A 15000-nucleotide genomic window follows, 5' to 3' on the forward strand; every position below is an offset into this window, starting at 1 on the left:
TCTCTCTCTCTCCCCTCCCTCCCTCTCTCCCACCCTCCCTCTCTCCCACTCTCCCTCTCTCCCACTTTCCCTCTCTTCCCTCTCTCCCTCTCTCCATCCCCTTCTCTCCTTCCCCTCTCTCCCCCTCTCTTTCCCTCTCCCCCTTCTCTCCATCCCCTTCTCTCCCTCCCCTCTCTCCCTCTACCATTCTCTTCCCCTCTCTCTCTCTCTCTCCCCTTCTCCCTCCCTCCCTCTCTCCCGCTTTCCCTCTCTCCCCTCCCCTCTCCCTCTCTCTCCCCCTTCTCCCTCCCTCCCTCTCCCCGCTTTCCCTCTCTCTCCTCTCTCTCTCTCTCTCTCCCTTCTCTCCCTCTCTCTCCCTCCCTTCTCTCCCTCTCCCCTTCTCTCCCTCTCTCCCTTCTCTCTCTCCCTCTCCCATTCTCTTTCTCTCTCTCTCTCTCTCTCTCTCTCTCTCTCTCTCTCTCTCTCTCTCTCTCTCTCTCTCTCTCTCTCTCTCTCTCTCTCTCTCTCTCTCTCTCTCTCCCTCTCTCCCTCTCTCCCTCTCTCCCTCTCTCCCTTCTCTCCCTCTCTCCCTCTCTCCTCTCTCTCTCTCTCTCTCTCCCTTCTCTCTCTCTCTCCCTTCTCTTCCTCTCTCTCCCCTTCTCTCCCTTTCTCTCTCCCCTCTCTCTCTCTCTCTCTCCCCTTTTCAAACTCTCTCTCTCCCTCTCTCTCCTCTCTCCCTCTCCCTTATCTCCCTCTGCCTCTCCCATGCTCTTCCTCTCTCTCTCTCTCTCTCTCTCTCTCTCTCTCTCTCTCTCTCTCTCTCTCTCTCTCTCTCTCTCTCTCTCTCTCTCTCTCTCTCTCTCTCTCTCTCTCTCCCTCTCCCTCTCCCTCTCCCTCTCCCTCCCTCTCCCTCTCCCTCTCCCTCTCCCTCTCTCTCTCCCCCCTTCCCTCCCTCTCTCCCGCTTTCCCTCTCTCTCCCTCTCTCTCCCTCTCTCTCTCCCTTCTCCCTCCCTCCCTCTCTCCCGCTTTCCCTCTCTTCCCACTCCTCTCCCTCTCTCTCCCCTTCTCCCTCCCTCTCTCCCTCTCTCCCCTTCTCCCACTTTCCCTCTCCCCTCTCCCTCTCTCTCTCTCTCTCCCTCTCTCCCTCTCTCCATCCTCTTCTCTCCCTCCCCTCTCTCCCCCTCTCTTTCCCTCTCCCCTTCTCTCCATCCCCTTCTCTCCCTCCCCTCCCTCTCCCATTCTCTCTCTCTCTCTCTCTCTCTCTCTCTCTCTCTCTCTCTCTCTCTCTCTCTCTCTCTCTCTCTCTCTCTCTCCCTCTCTCCCTCTCTCCCTCTCTCCCTCTCTCCCTCTCTCCCTCTCTCCCTCTCTCCCTCTCTCCCTCTCTCTCTCTCTCTCTCTCTCTCTCTCTCTCTCTCCCTTCTCTCTCTCTCTCTCTCTCTCTTCCTCTCTCTCTCTCTCTCCCTCCCCTTCTCTCCCTCCCCTCTCTCTCCCTCCTCTCTCCCTCCCCTCTCTCCCTCTCTCTCCCTCTCCCTCTCTCTCCCCTTCTCTCTTCCTCTCTCTCCCCTTCTCTTTCTCTCTCTCTCTCCCCTTTTCAAACTCTCTCCCTCCCCTTCTCTTCCTCTCTCTATCTCTCCCCTTTTCAAACTCTCTCCCTCCCCTTCTCTCCCTCTGTAGTCTCTCTCCTTTTCTCCCTCTCCCTCTCCCTCTCCCCTTCTCTCCCTCTCTCCCTCTCTCCCGCTTTCCTTCTCTCCCCTCTCCCTTCTCCCTCTCTCTCTCCCCTTCTCAAACTCTCTCCCTCCCCTTCTCTCCCTCTCTCTCTTCTCTCTCCTCTCTCTCTCCTCTCTCTCTCTCTTCCTCTATATCCCTCTCTCTCTCTCTCTCTCTCCCTCTCCTTCTCCCCTCTCTCCCTTCTCTCTTCCTCTCTCTCCCTTCTCTTCCTCTCTCTCTCTCTCTCCCTTCTCTTCCTCTCTCTCTCCCCTTCTCTTCCTCTCTCTCTCCCCTTCTCTTCCTCTCTCTCTCCCCTTCTCTTCCTCTCTCTCTCCTTCTCTTCCTCTCTCTCTCCTTCTCTTCCTCCCTCTCTCACCTTTTCTTCCTCTCTCTCTCACCTTCTCTCTCTCTCTCTCTCTCTCTCTCTCTCTCTCTCTCTCTCTCTCTCTCTCTCTCTCTCTCTCTCTCTCTCTCTCTCTCTCTCTCTCTCTCTCTCTCTCTCTCTCTCTCTCTCTCACCTTCTCTTCCTCTCTCTCTCTCCCTTCTCTTCCTCTCTCTCTCTCCCCTTCTCTTCCTCTCTCTCTCCCCTCCTCTCTCTCTCCCCTCCTCTCTCTCTCCCCTTCTCTCTCTCTCCTTATCTCCCTCTCTCCCTCTCCCCTTATCTCCTTCTCCTTCTCCTTCTCCCCTTCTTTCCCGCTCTCCCTCTCTCCCGCTTTCCCTCTCTCCTCCTCTCTCTCTCTCCACCTCCCTCCCTCTCTCCCCTCCCTCTCTCTCTCCCCCTCCCTCCCTCTCTCCCCTCCCTCCCTCTCTCCCCCTCCCTCCCTCTCTTCCTCCCTCTCTCCCCTCCCTCTCTCCCGCTTTCCCTCTCTCTCTCTCCCCTTCTCCCTCCCTCCCTCTCTCCCACTTTCCCTCTCTCCCCTCCCTCTCCCTCTCTCTCCCCTTCTCCCTCCCTCTCTCCCTCTCTCCCCTTCCCCTCCCTCTCTCCCTCTCTCCCCTTCCCCCGCTTTCCCTCTATCCCTCTCTCTCTCCCCTCCCTCCCTCTCTCCCACTCTCCCTCTCTCCCACTCTCCCTCTCTCCCTCTCTCCCACTTTCCCTCTCTTCCCTCTCTCCCTCTCTCCATCCCCTTCTCTCCTTCCCCTCTCTCCACCTCTCTTTCCCTCTCCCCCTTCTCTCCATCCCCTTCTCTCCCTCCCCTCTCTCCCTCTACCATTCTCTTCCCCTCTCTCTCTCTCTCTCCCCTTCTCCCTCCCTCCCTCTCTCCCGCTTTCCCTCTCTCCCCTCCCCCTCTCCCCCTCTCTCCCCTTCTCCCTTCCTCTCTCCCTCTCTCCCCTTCCCCCACTTTCCCTCTCCCTCTCTCCCACTTTTCCTCTCTTCCCTCTCTCCCTCTCTCCATCCCCTTCTCTCCTTCCCCCTCTCTCCCCCTCTCTTTCCCTCTCCCCTTCTCTCCATCCCCTTCTCTCCCTTCCCTCTCTCCCTCTCCCCTTCTTTCCCTCCCCTCTCTCCCTTCTCTCTCTCCCTCTTCCATTCTCTCTTCCCTCTCTCTCTTTCCCCCTTCTCTCCCTCATCTTCCTCTCTCTCTCTCTCTCTCTCCCTTTCTCTTCCTCTTTCTCTTCCTCTCTCTCTCCCTCTCTCTCCCCTTCTCTCTCTCTCCCTCTCTCTCTCTCTCTCCCTTCTCTCCCTCTCTCTCTCTCCCTTTTCAAATTCTCTCTCCCTCCTTCTCTCCCTCTCCCGCTTTCCCTCTCTCCCCTCTCCCTCTCTCTCTCTCTCTCTCTCTCTCTCTCTCTCTCTCTCTCTCTCTCTCTCTCTCCCTCTCCCTCTCCCTCCCCTCTCCCTCTCCCTCCCTCTCCCTCTCTCTCCCCCTTCCCTCCCTCTCTCCCGCTTTCCCTCTCTCCCCTCTCCCTCTCTCTCACCCCTTCTCCCTCCCTCCCTCTCTCCCGCTTTCCCTCTCTTCCCACTCCTCTCCCTCTCTCTCCCCTTCTCCCTCCCTCTCTCCCTCTCTCCCCTTCTCCCACTTTCCCTCTCCCCTCTCCCTCTCTCTCTCTCTCTCTCCCTCTCTCCCTCTCTCCATCCTCTTCTCTCCCTCCCCTCTCTCCCCCTCTCTTTCCCTCTCCCCTTCTCTCCATCCCCTTCTCTCCCTCCCCTCCCTCTCCCATTCTCTCTCTCTCTCTCTCTCTCTCTCTCTCTCTCTCTCTCTCTCTCTCTCTCTCTCGCTCTCTCTCTCTCCCTCTCTCCCTCTCTCCCTCTCTCCCTCTCTCCCTCTCTCCCTCTCTCCCTCTCTCCCTCTCTCCCTCTCTCCCTCTCTCCCTCTCTCCCTCTCTCCCTCTCCCTCTCTCCCTCTCCCCTTCTCTCCCTTCTCTCTCTCCCTCTCCCATTCTCTTCCTCTCTCTCTCTCTCTCCCTCCCCTTCTCTCCCTCCCCTCTCTCTCCCTCCTCTCTCCCTCCCCTCTCTCCCTCTCCCCTTCTCTTCCTCCCCTCTCTCCCTTCTCTCTTCCTCTCTCTCCCCTTCTCTTTCTCTCTCTCTCCCCTTTTCAAACTCTCTCCCTCCCCTTCTCTTCCACTCTCTATCTCTCCCCTTTTCAAACTCTCTCCCTCCCCTTCGCTCCCTCTGTAGTCTCTCTCCTTTTCTCCCTCTCCCTCTCCCTCTCCCCTTCTCTCCCTCTCTCCCTCTCTCCCGCTTTCCTTCTCTCCCCTCTCCCTTCTCCCTCTCTCTCTCCCCTTCTCAAACTCTCTCCCTCCCCTTCTCTCCCTCTCTCTCTTCTCTCTCCTCTCTCTCTCCTCCTCTCTCTCTCTCTCTTCCTCTATATCCCTCTCTCTCCCTCTCTCTCTCCCTTCTCTCTTCCTCTCTCTCCCTTCTCTCTTCCTCTCTCTCCCCTTCTCTTCCTCTCTCTCTCTCCCCTTCTCTTCCTCTCTCTCTCCCCTTCTCTTCCTCTCTCTCTCCCCTTCTCTTCCTCTCTCTCTCACCTTTTCTTCCTCTCTCTCACCTTCTCTTCCTCTCTCTCTCACCTTCTCTTCCTCTCTCTCTCTCTCTCTCTCTCTCTCTCTCTCTCTCTCTCTCTCTCTCTCTCTCTCTCTCTCTCTCTCTCTCTCTCTCTCTCTCTCTCTCTCTCTCTCTCTCTCTCTCTCTCTCTCTCTCTCTCCCCTCCTCTCTCTCTCCCCTCCTCTCTCTCTCCCCTTCTCTCTCTCTCCTTATCTCCCTCTCTCCCTCTCCCCTTATCTCCTTCTCCTTCTCCTTCTCCCCTTCTCTCCCGCTCTCCCTCTCTCCCGCTTTCCCTCTCTCCTCCTCTCTCTCTCTCCACCTCCCTCCCTCTCTCCCCTCCCTCTCTCTCTCCCCCTCCCTCCCTCTCTCCCCTCCCTCCCTCTCTCCCCTCCCTCCCTCTCTTCCTCCCTCTCTCCCCCTCCCTCTCTCCCGCTTTCCCTCTCTCTCTCTCCCCTTCTCCCTCCCTCCCTCTCTCCCACTTTCCCTCTCTCCCCTCCCCTCTCCCTCTCTCTCCCCTTCTCCCTCCCTCTCTCCCTCTCTCCCCTTCCCCTCCCTCTCTCCCTCTCTCCCCTTCCCCCGCTTTCCCTCTATCCCTCTCTCTCTCCCCTCCCTCCCTCTCTCCCACTCTCCCTCTCTCCCACTCTCCCTCTCTCCCTCTCTCCCACTTTCCCTCTCTTCCCTCTCTCCCTCTCTCCATCCCCTTCTCTCCTTCCCCTCTCTCCACCTCTCTTTCCCTCTCCCCCTTCTCTCCATCCCCTTCTCTCCCTCCCCTCTCTCCCTCTACCATTCTCTTCCCCTCTCTCTCTCTCCCCTTCTCCCTCCCTCCCTCTCTCCCGCTTTCCCTCTCTCCCCTCCCCTCTCCCTCTCTCTCTCTCCCCTCCCCTCTCTCCCTCTCTCTCCCCTTCTCCCTTCCTCTCTCCCTCTCTCTCCCCTTCCCCCACTTTCCCTCTCCCTCTCTCCCACTTTTCCTCTCTTCCCTCTCTCCCTCTCTCCATCCCCTTCTCTCCTTCCCCCTCTCTCCCCCTCTCTTTCCCTCTCCCCTTCTCTCCATCCCCTTCTCTCCCTTCCCTCTCTCCCTCTCCCCTTCTTTCCCTCCCCTCTCTCCCTTCTCTCTCTCCCTCTTCCATTCTCTTCCCCTCTCTCTCTCTTTCCCCCTTCTCTCCCTCATATTCCCCTCTCTCTCTCTCTCTCCCTTTCTCTTCCTCTTTCTCTTCCTCTCTCTCTCCCTCTCTCTCCCCTTCTCTCCCTCTCTCTCTCCCCTTTTCAAACTCTCTCCCTCCCCTTCTCTCCCTCTCCCGCTTTCCCTCTCTCTCTCTCTCTCTCTCTCTCTCTCTCTCTCTCTCTCTCTCTCTCTCTCTCTCTCTCTCTCTCTCTCTCTGTCTCTCTCTCTCTCTCTCTGTCTCTCTGTCTCTCTGTCTCTCTCTCTGTCTCTCTGTCTCTCTCTCTGTCTCTCTCTCTCTCTCTCTCTCTCTCTCTCTCTCTCTCTCTCTCTCTCTCTCTCTCTCTCTCTCTCTCACTCTCTCACTCTCTCACTCTCTCACTCTCTCACTCTCTCACTCTCTCACTCTCTCACTCTCTCACTCTCTCACTCTCTCACTCTCACCCCCTGCTGGTCGTTGGTGAGTCGTGCATGGATGTGGCGTCATGGCGGCTCTGTGTGTGCAGCTGTGAGTACTGTGCTGTATTGGTGTTGTTCCTATCCCTATTTCACTTCCCTCTGTGTCCCCGTACGTGTTTGTGGAGTTTTTTCCCCTGTTTCCCTTCCTGCTGAGACGAGAGAGAGAGGGAGAGCGCGCACGGTAGGTGCTTTGTGGGTTTTCCTTGAAACCTTCGGGTTTCTGGGCCTACTTTTTCATCTGCCTTGTTTTCATAGGCCTGCCGTTTATCGGTGGTTTAGCTTCTTCCTTATACTCTTCCTTTCCCTTATACTTCATTTGACCCCACTTGCTGGTTGCTTGTGACGGTTTTCCTTTGTTAAACTTAAACTTCTCTTCTTTTGCTTTAAGCTATGGCAAACGGACGTTTGCACAATAGTGTGTACGAGTCACTCACTCGGAAAAATGGAGTGACAATTACTCCACCTGATGGAGTTAGTGTTGAGAACGTGGTGATGGCTCTGGGAGAGCTCGTAGGAATCGAGAATGTTCTCGCTGCTTCGAAAATGAGCCAACGTGTCGTGGTTTTCTTGTCGGAGGAGCGACACGTGGCTCAGGCGGTCGAAACCGGTCTATCCGTACCGCCGGACGTCTTCGTTAACGTTAGTTATCTCGATACGATGGCGGTAAAATTAACACTGTCCAACATCCCGCCCTTCTTCTCGAGCGAGGAGATTGTCGCTGCATTAAGCGTTTTTGGCACAGTTGTATCACGAATCTCCATGATTCCACTTCGTCTGCGCTCTGACGCTTCGGTTCGCCACATCATGTCGTTCCGACGTCATTGCTATATCATTCTAAAAAACAACGCTCAATCGCTCAATGCAGTTATGACTTTAAAAAATAAAAACCGCAATTACCAGATTTATATTGCAACGGAGACCTCAACTTGTTTTATCTGTGGTGAATCGGGACATTTAAAAAGCGATTGCCCCAAGAATATATTAAGTGGAATATCTAGTGTGGTCGAACCCATCGAGACCAATAGTGGTATATCTAGAGTTGGGCACGTTGGTGACGCTTCAAACTCGAACAATCTGCCTGGGCCGTCGAAAGTGGAGGTAAATCCCCCCTGGCAGATGACGAAAGCTTCACCGTTGTTCCTTCAAAAAGGAAACATAAATTAAAGCATCTAAATGATAACAATAGTCAAGATGTGACGGCGAGCTGTGCAAAAAAGATGGCGTCGGCTGCCGAGAATAATGACTCGTGTTTGGAAGCAACAATAGATGCTCTTTTTGAAACGAAAAATCGATTTGATGTAATTGCTCCAGAGGATGATGACTGTTTTGTCGGTGGGGTTGGTGAACATGAGGAGGAGATTGGTTTTGTGCAGCAGGGAGCACACGTGACCACTCCCATAGTCACAGGCACCTTGGATATTAACACTGAATCCACTGTAACCCCCCTCCCTGGAAAGACCAACAGTGAAATGTGTACCGTTTCTAAGTCACCAATAATTCCAAACCTGGGTGAATCAGGGTGTAAAGCTTCAACTAGTGAAACACCAGGTTCATCTCAAGCGGAATATAACGTTCCTTCCATTAGTATTCTTCCTCCTCCCCGTCCTCTTCACCCTCCCACTCCTCCTCCTCCTCCCCCTCCCACTTCTAATCTTCTTCGTCTTCCCACCCTTCCTCTTCCTCCCACTCCTCTTCCTCCCACTCCTCCTCCCCACTCCTCCTCCCCCACTCCTCCTCCCCCACTCCTCCTCCCCCCACTCCTCCTCCCTCCACTCCTCCTCCCTCCACTCTTCCTCCGACTCCTTCTCCCCCTTTGGAAGCGGAATGTGAGGCTTCCCTTATTAAACCATCAGCTCCATCTTTGGAGCATAACGATAATGTAATGGACACCAATCAGTACTCGGATTATGATTCGGACGGGGACTCATCACTTGCTTCTTGTGGCAGTGCTGAAGCATGGAATGATCCAGTTTCCCAAGATTCGGAGAGTGTTACCAGTGTTCCACCTGCTGATATCATAAAGTTTCTTCATGACACCTTTCGCAAGAAACATGTTAAAATTAAAAACTTTTTCCCTGACTTGTCCGGCTTTATAATCTCTGCGAAGCTTTTGCTCCTCAAAGCCGGACAGCTTGGTGTGACGGAATCACAAGTGTATCGACTCCGGAAATGCATCCTCAAAGCAAAGAATGAGCTGCAGACACTGAGAGACTAAGTTTTTGACACACCCAAACTCTATGTTAGCCTATGGCCTTCTCTATAGCGAGTTTAAATATTAATGGGGGACGCTCCTCCATCCGTGAAGCAGAAGTTAAACAGTTTGTTGAGACCAATCACATTGATGTTTTGCTTTTGCAAGAAACTAGATGTAGCTCCTCTTGTGCAAGTGAATGGCAAAGGATAATGAGGGGAAAATGTTTTTTTAGTAGTCTGGAACACCCAAGGGCTGGGGTGGCTGTTTGTATACAACCTTCCTTTTGTAGTCCCAGTGTTGTTTTTAATGAGATTATCAAAGGGTATTTGATTTCACTCACCTTCACACACAATGGCTTTAAACACACCGTACTGAATGTCTACGCACCTAGCGATAGCACAGAGAGACTCGCCTTTTACACACACTTAGAAACGTCTCTTGTACACATTGATTTTGATGGACTTGTCTGCTTGGGTGGAGATTTTAACTGCACGATGGACCCCGCCATTGATCGTAATGGAGAGGAGCCGCACCCAGCAAGCGCAGCGCCTTTGTTGAGAGCCTTGTCCAAGTTTTCCCTGGTTGATGTGTGGAGAATCCGCAATCTTTCTCTCCGCCAATACACGTGGAGTCGGTGTTCAAAAGGCCACGTATCACTTGCAAGATTGGACCGTTTCTACATCAACAGTACCTTTTTAAATGTTGTGAGCAATATGAACATTATTCCGAGCAGCTTCTCAGACCATCACATGGTCGCACTTCGTATTCACCAACCAGTTCGGAATCGTGATGCTGCCTACTGGACCTTCAACGCAAGCCTTTTGGATGACCAACTGTTTGGCGATGCCATTGGTGTGTTCTGGAGAGCCTTGCTCCAACGTAAAACTTCCTTCCCCTACCTTGGAAAATGGTGAGACAACGTCAAAGTGCAAATAAGATCCTTTTGCCAACAATATGGAGCCTACCACACCAAATATGACTCTGCCCTTCAATCCTTGCTTGCCAAAGAAATATTATATTTGCAGACCAACCTCTTGGCTTCAAATCATGAAAGAACCAACCTCTTGCTGGCGAAGAAAAAAGCTCTTCTTGCTGGACTTTGTGCAAAGCAAGCCAGAGGAGCGCTGATTCGTCTCCGACTGGAGAATTTGTGTTACCTGGACACCTCCTCTAAGTTCTTTTTTGGACTGGAAGCTCAAACAAAGAGAAGTCAGCAGATAACTTCAGTAAGGACAAAGGAAGGAAGAATAACACACAATCAAAAAGATGTCAGAGCCTCACTCAGACACTACTTTACTGAACTTTATCATGCTCTGAAAATCGACAACAAAATGGTAACAGTGCTGACTTCTTCCTTACCTACCTTGTCGAAATCTGCAGTTCTACAAATGGACAAGGAAGTAACTTTGGAGGAACTCCAAGCTGCTCTTCAAACCCTACCCTCGGGTAAGGCCTCCGGCCTGGATGGAATTCCTGCGGAATTTTATAAAACCTTTTGGGACCTCCTCGGACCAGAACTACTTGAGGTTATAATCGACGGTCGACGATCAGGCTCACTGCCGTTAAGCTGCCGGAGGGCTGTCCTCGCCCTTATCCCCAAAAAAGGAGACCTTCAGCAACCACACAACTGGCGTCCCATCTCATTACTCTGTGCAGACTACAAAATATTTTCCAAGGCCCTTGCCAACCGCCTTAAAGCCATAATCGAGGAGATCGTACACCCAGATCAGTCTTACTGTGTCCCGAAGAGGACAATTCATGACAGTATCTTCATTGTGCGTGATATAATTGACATCTGTTCTCTTGAGCAAAGGAATGTCGGGTTGGTGTTCTTAGATCAAGAAAAGGCCTTTGATACCATTGATCATTTTTATCTTTTCTCTGTTTTACAGGGGTTTGGTTTTGGGGAAAATTTTATCTCTCATGTGCAGTTACTGTATCACAACACTTTTAGTCTCTTAAAGGTTAACAACATTTTATGTCCCCCTTTCCCGGTTAATAGAGGCATTCGTCAAGGGTGCCCTCTTTCTGGCCTCCTGTACTCTCTTGCGATTGAGCCTTTGCTCGTTCGGTTGCGTGCACATCTTCTTGGTTTCCTTCCTCAACCAATGGCGAACCCGTTTAAAGTGATTGCTTACGCAAATGATCTTTGTGCAATCGTTCGCTCGAATGAGGACGTCTCAGCCTTGGTCCGTTGCATTCATGAATTTGGTTTGGCAAGTTCCACAAAAGTGAACTGGGGAAAAAGCAGAGCTCTCCATCTTGATCCACAAAATGGCGCCATTCCTCCGACTCTTCTCGAGAAACTTAAATGGGAAAGGGATGGAATTCTTTACCCAGGCGTCTTTCTTGGAACTGAGAACTTCATTTTAAAAAACTGGGAATCTCTAATAATTAAAACTGAGAGACGTTTACGAAAGTGGAAGGGCTTACTTTGTGAACTCTCCTATCGGGGCCGAACCCTTGTTATCAACAACCTTGCAGCATCAATGTTTTGGCACGTTTTTATAGCACTGCAGCCCCCAGATTTGTTTCTTAAAAAATTACAATCAATTCTTATTGACTTCTTTTGGGGAGGAAAGCATTGGCTCCAACCTGGTGTGTTAAACCTGCCTGTTGCTGAAGGAGGACAGGGGCTGATTGCTATTACCAGCAAGGTGATGGCTTTTCGCCTCCTTTCGCTTCGCAGACTGCTGTACACGGACGTTTCGTGGAAGGCCTTGGCTCACTGCCTGCTTTGGCAGGCTGGGAAACTCGGCTACGATCAGCAACTGTTCCTTATTGACACCAAGAAAGTTGATATAGCATCAGTCCCCCTGTTTTATAGAAGCATGCTGAAGGCATGGCAGGCAGTCACTGTTTGCCGAAATAACAATGTTCCCTGGAAATGTTCTTAAATGAGCCTATCTTTTTAAACCCCATTTTTGAAGGGGTCTGCAGCAATTATATTCTTGTTCAGAAGTTTATTGATGCTGGATGTACGAAGGTAAAAGATCTCAGAACTCCTTCTCCTTACAAGTGGAAGCCAGCTGCTGACGTCGCTGTGGCCACTGGAGTGAGGTCCATTCGAATTATTGGGAGAATCTTTTCTGTGATTCTGCGCTTTTTCAAGCAAACCAATCTGAAATGGATTCCACAGGTGGAAGCTAACCTTTCTTTATCCCTACATCCCTTTCCAGAGCTTTTGCTTCATTTTCAAGGTTTCACCTCCTTTAAATTGATGGAAAAATCTTCTGTTTACGCTTTGTGTGTTAAAACCCTTGTTCCCGATAGACCTGCGGAACCACAAGCACATTGGGGGAGAATGCTTCAGACCACTCATTCTACTTCGATCAACTGGCATGTTATGTACAAGGCACCCACTGCCAAGTGCTCCGGAGATTTGCAGTGGCGACTGGCACATTACATTTTACCATCCAATGTTTTATCTCATCGTATATGTCCCGATAACACAGAATTGTGTCCCTTCTGCGGTGCCACAGAAACTATTTTTCACATTTTTATTGATTGCTCAAGGTTGGCACCCCTTTTTACAGTCTTATCACGTGCTATCCGGGGACTCGGCCTAACTTTTACTTGTTGTGGTTTTGTTTACGGTTTTAGCATCTTCCACCAGTGTAAATACGAGTGCCTGTTAGCAAATTATTTGTCCTCTGAAGCGAAGCTTGCTATATACATGTCAAGGAAACGCAAAATTCAAGATGTTTGTGATTCTATTTCCGATGTTGTTTATCTCTTTAAAACCTTGGTCACAGCACGTGTACACCTTGAAATTCATTCCAGTGATTGTACACTGTTCTCACAACAGTGGTGTGTGAACACATCCTTATGTAAACTTGTTGATGGTGTACTTACATTGAAGTTTTAATTTACCTTGTTTCTTTGTTGGGCAATGCTCAGGCATTTGCTTGTACTGGTATAACTTCTCTTGTCACATCATGATCCCAAACAATCAAGAGGCCAAGAGGCCAAAAGTCTCTGTCTCTGTCTCTGTCTCTGTCTCTGTCTCTGTCTCTGTCTCTGTCTCTGTCTCTGTCTCTGTCTCTCTCTCTCTCTCTCTCTCTCTCTCTCTCTCTCTCTCTCTCTCTCTCTCTCTCTCTCTCTCTCTCTCTCTCTCTCTCTCTCTCTCTCTCTCTCTCTCTCTCTCTCTCTCTCTCTCCTCTCTCCGTGGGATAAGGTGTTCCATGAACTGTCCAGTTAATCAAGCAATGAACTTATGATTGACCCAATTTGGATTTTGTGGTCCAAGTGGTGTGCTGACTTGCTGCCTCATCACAAATTGCACCCTTCCCCAGGGTTCCATGCCAAGTGAAATATCGTGCCTATGTGATTGGCAACGTTAAGAAGATGCTGCAGCACAGGTATTCGATCATATCTGATACTGTATCTGCATCCAGACTATTTGGGATTGCATAGCTTCGAGAACTAATAATAAATCAGCAAAAACAATTGCTCTTAAAAAGTTGACTTCAATAATCCATCCCAGTGCCATATGATGATGAAGCTTTCTGTTGAAACTAGAGAGACTAAGCTGGTTAGCTTGTTGGGTTTGACAACCTTGATATCAGGGGTAATTATTGCTGCTGCTGCTCTTCTCTTTCATACATAGTCCTTGTCATCTACTTCCTCTTCCTCTTCTTATTCTTTTTTCTTGTGCAGCACATGGGTAGAATCATTGGCTGAGGGCACTGCTGTGCCACTCATGCAACGCCCTCTACAGGTTGGGGCAGAAATTTGGAATTTATTCAGGGTGCCGGCGATAGCTCACCTATCCTTTGGAAAGGACGCCGTGCGATATTTAACGTCCACCAAGTGTAATGCCTGCAGATGGGACGGCCAGTTTAACATCCATCCACGTTGATGCGACTCACCCTACCTGTGAATCACCGGGATGACAATTTAGAGTTACATTGGGATTCAAATTCATGCAGAATGGAGTGCGTGAAGCTCCAGGAAATCCTGCCAGCCAAGGCTCATCGTAGGTTTCTCGATAAGCATGCGAGAATTGACTCGAAACTGTTTTGTTGCATTCCATTGCCTGGTTTTGTGTCACCTCAGAACTACCTCTGTCAATGTGGGACTTTTGAAATGATGTATGAATGCTAAATGTGGGGCCACTCCCTCGCTGAGAGAATCTGGTGAGCAGGATTAGCGTCAGGAAAACGAGTCGCATGTCCATAGAGCCACAAGTGACGCTCACGGACAACTGATGCAGGTAACAAATCTCATGTGAGCGAGTGTCTCTCAGCAACTGCTCGTTGGACACAAAAAAATAATCCGACCCAGCGAGAGCCAACGAAGGATTCTGCGAAGAGACCTGGTACCAAAATAATTAAGTGTGCATCTCAGATCCGTGGTCAGAGTCCAAGTGTCGCATCTCACAGAGAGCAAGACTCGAGGCAACACCAAGGACCCGAAGACTCGGAGTTTCATCCTCCCGCAGCACACAGGTACTGGCAGCGTGGCAGCGCCACACCCGATGATCCAGTGAATGCATGACTCCCCAGGCCCGATCCAGACGTCTATTGACCTCTGATTCACAGGCAGCAGAGACATGAATATGAATATCACTGCCAAGGTAAGTGAATCTCTCCACAATCTCAACATCCTCACCAAAAAACAGACACAGACAGGACAGCACAGCACAGTAGCATCCAAGATGTCGTCATTGACCCAAGACCCAAGTTTTGACCCAAGAAACCCGTAATCCCAGCGGCTCCAACTACCCAATAATTTGACACCCCAAAACGAAGAGAGGGCCCCCAAAAGGATATCTAAAGTCTCCGCCAGGAAGATGACATGAATGCTGCATCTTCTGCGAAATCAAGGTCCGAGATGTTGACATTCCCAAAGAGAGATGCACCACAGATGCAGTCGCAGCTTGATCTCTCCAACATCCTCCCGAGAATCCAGTCCATACAGGTGCTGAAAAGTGTCCTGGGGGGTGGGGGGGGGCAGGCCAGTACACACCCCTGACGAAGTCCAGTAACAACTTGAGGAAAAAATAAGTCAGAGATGGTACCACCAGCACCAGCACCAGCACTAGCACCAGCACCACCACATTTCACAGCACTCTCAGTACGAGAGTAGAGTTCAGACATCAGATCGATCAGTTTTGGTGGCACCCCACGACGAAGACCAAAGACCAAAGATCTGAGGGCTGGGTCGGTCGAGCCGAGGCGTGAAGCGGTGTACGGGAACGCGCTCGCGGTCGGGCGAGCCTCCGTTTCCCGGGGTCGCGGGGCTCCCGGCCCGTCGCCCGGTCTACCGGCGCCACGTGGCGTGGCGTCGGGTTCTACCGCCGGCGTGGGCGGTGCGTTCGGCCGCGCCGTTCGCTCCTGCCTTCCGGGGGGTGTGTGCGGGGTGCCAGTCGGGGCCGTCCCGCCCCACCCCCCGCTTGGGCGTCTTGCCTCCACCGTTGTCGAGCGCTCCGCATGGCGCGTGGCGACCCGCGTTCTGCGGTCGCGTTTCCGTCGCTTTCTCCCCCCCCACTCCTTCGTGGGGGTGCGGGGGGGGGGTCGTGGC

The 15000-nt window shown here is 51.6% G+C and overlaps 1 protein-coding gene across 1 annotated transcript in view; it reads right to left on the bottom strand.

Annotated features, from left to right (window-relative positions):
• The window catches only part of LOC147034672 (uncharacterized), a 90424-nt gene that overhangs the window by 31546 nt on the left and 43878 nt on the right, over positions 1–15000 (bottom strand). The window lies entirely within an intron of this gene.

This window comes from Eptatretus burgeri, chromosome 1 (assembly GCF_056783735.1).
Source record: "Eptatretus burgeri isolate ZD-2024b chromosome 1, Ebu_testis_v1, whole genome shotgun sequence".
Classification (NCBI taxonomy): domain Eukaryota; kingdom Metazoa; phylum Chordata; class Myxini; order Myxiniformes; family Myxinidae; genus Eptatretus; species Eptatretus burgeri.